Genomic DNA, 2,684 nt, shown 5'->3' with positions numbered 1-2,684 from the left:
TTCAGTCATTACTGGCATATTTAGGACAAACACCAATTATATTCATAACTGATACACAATTTCATTTCGTTTTCAAATCCCATCAATTATTTGGGGATTTTTTTTTCACACATTGTTCATCCACACGTTCACGACACACGCTAATATTAAGTGATGTTTTTAAGTCACGTTGCTTTTTCCTTAATAAATAAAATCAAGCCCATGACCTCTCGACGAGCTTCGCACAAGTACATCTGCTAGTCCCAATAAATACTGATCTATTTATATTACACTTCTAGTTAAATATTTAAAACCTATTGTGTCACATCTTGTTCTTCATCTAATTCGAATACGAAATTCGTTAGTTATTAAATTTGAGAAAAATCTCAATTAAAAAAAATTATATTCACCATGGGAGTAGAAGACCCAATCATGTACCACATATCTCTTGGAAAGCAAATATTGGTATATCGTGTTACTTTGTTTAAAACATAAGTATGATATGAAAAGTTACCACCCTTAACTACTTAGAGGTAATATAACGGTAAGTGAGGTTAAATGTACAGGTGAACTGAATGTTACATTATGTACGTTTTTTGATAGTAACACATGGATATTCTATTAAACTATATTGCTGATAGATAATCATTCACAACGAAATCTTTCAGCCACTTTGTAAAGCTTAAGTGAAGTTCAACTGTCTGATCACTCCATATGTTTGTCTTTTTGAGATTTGACTTTGTTTATCAGTCATATATAATGAGCATATATATAATATAGAACATTTTACATGGAAGAAATTACATAAAAGCACCAAATTGAATTATCGAAAATGTAGATCTGACAGAACGTATTAAATTTTCACACACGTAATGTCAAACTGCATTCATCAATCAAATTCATCTGGCTTTAAGCATTGTTTACTCTCTGCTCAGGCGAGTTTGAAAATATATAGGATTAGTTTTGTTTATACGAGTAGTTTAAATGGAAATTTATTAAGACACTCAAATATGACCAGTATTCATGTTGTAATGGTCTGTCCGTATTGGAGTGTTATGATTCAACTTGTTTAAAGTGGTAGTCTGATGTACGAGAGGCATCTATCGGGAATCAAGAGCACTAACAAACAAGCAGTGTCTAAATTGTTACTTCGTTTTACGATTATACTAGCAACAAGTTGACATGTACCTCAAGATAACTGTACTAAAGCAGGTAAAATGTGAATTGGGAGTATGTTGTAGCTATATTACGTAAATACAATAATTAGTCGGGCAACACGTACGTTACACAAGCCACATTTACTGATTGTATCAAGCGACACGATACCACAACATTGGGTATGTAGAACAAAGTGTCACATCTTTACAGACTATGTTGAGGCATAAAAAGCACATCATGCACTGAAGATCTGTGCCAATCAATTGATAAAAATTTAATTATATCGTGTTTCAATGTCTTTCTCCAGTATTTAAACTACAGTGTTTCCAAATAAATGGGGTAGATTCAAATAGTTGAATGTTTTTGTTAAATACATTACAAGACTCGCTTTACTAAAATCTAACATTTTGATTCCTATTAGGCAATTTAAATGATATTGTTACATTAAAATGGTGAAGTCTACTAGAGGCGGCGCTAGTAGCTTAAAGATTTGGAGCTCGTGCCCCTAGGCCCCGAAAGTTTTGGTGTTTCAGTGTATCGATCATGGTTTTTTTATTCTGATGTTTCAAGACACCAACTAGGGATTCAGAGCACTGTCAAAAAAATTTGGGACGTGGGCCCCTTGAACAAGTGCCTAGCGACGCCTCTGAGGTCTGTCCATTTTAAATTTTATGAAGTATGATAAATTGACTTTTTGTAGAAATGGACAATTTGTTTGTATTGCAGATGAAGCTTATAATACGAATTTCACATTTCCTATGACTGCATAAATCAACTATTGTATCATTCATAATTGTTCCTTATAGAAAACTATTACTTATGCTTGAACGTGTGTAACGAATTTGTTGCATGTATTTATTTCAATATGAACGCTGTTTAGGTTAAGTTTATATTCAGAAATATACATAGTTTATACTATTAGATATGTATTGCGAAACTCCTGTCTATTCTCCAAAGTTGTAGAAGATTCTCGAGAGTAAGAATCAACAATATATCTGTATACGTAAACGCTTTAATCAGTATTGTTATGTAAGACTGAAATTTCTAGAATGCCTCCACACAGCTATAAATATAACCAACGCGACGCGCCAGAAGAGTGTCTATTATTAGTTCGCTATAATCAGTGTGCTATAAAACTTCGAAAGCTGTAACTGTGATTGTTATAACGCTTACCAATCGGAAAACTTCAGATATCTGACCAGGAAGATTTATAAATTAAAACTCACTTAACTTTAGTGGATTGTCATTGGACATTAGTATTTTTATGAAAATATTATCTAACTTCAACGGTGGCAAAATCGGCGTGTGATCAGTGAGACAAAGCTAGTTAGCTTCCCGTTAAGTGAGATACATCTTCAACTCGTAATCAACTCGCTCATCAAAAATCTCGGTAAGATATCAAAAAGTTTCAGACTAGGAAAAACTTTATACTGTTTGTAAGTTTGTGAAACTTCTGTTTATAACTCATTGTTTGGAGCAACTATTTGTAATTGTTGTTGTAAATTGTATTGTTGTGTGTATATTAAAACGTATTTGTGTTAAAAACG

This window comes from Limulus polyphemus, unplaced genomic scaffold, assembly GCF_000517525.1.
Source record: "Limulus polyphemus unplaced genomic scaffold, Limulus_polyphemus-2.1.2 Scaffold9475, whole genome shotgun sequence".
Classification (NCBI taxonomy): Eukaryota; Metazoa; Arthropoda; class Merostomata; order Xiphosura; family Limulidae; genus Limulus; species Limulus polyphemus.
This window is presented reverse-complemented; position numbering follows the sequence as displayed.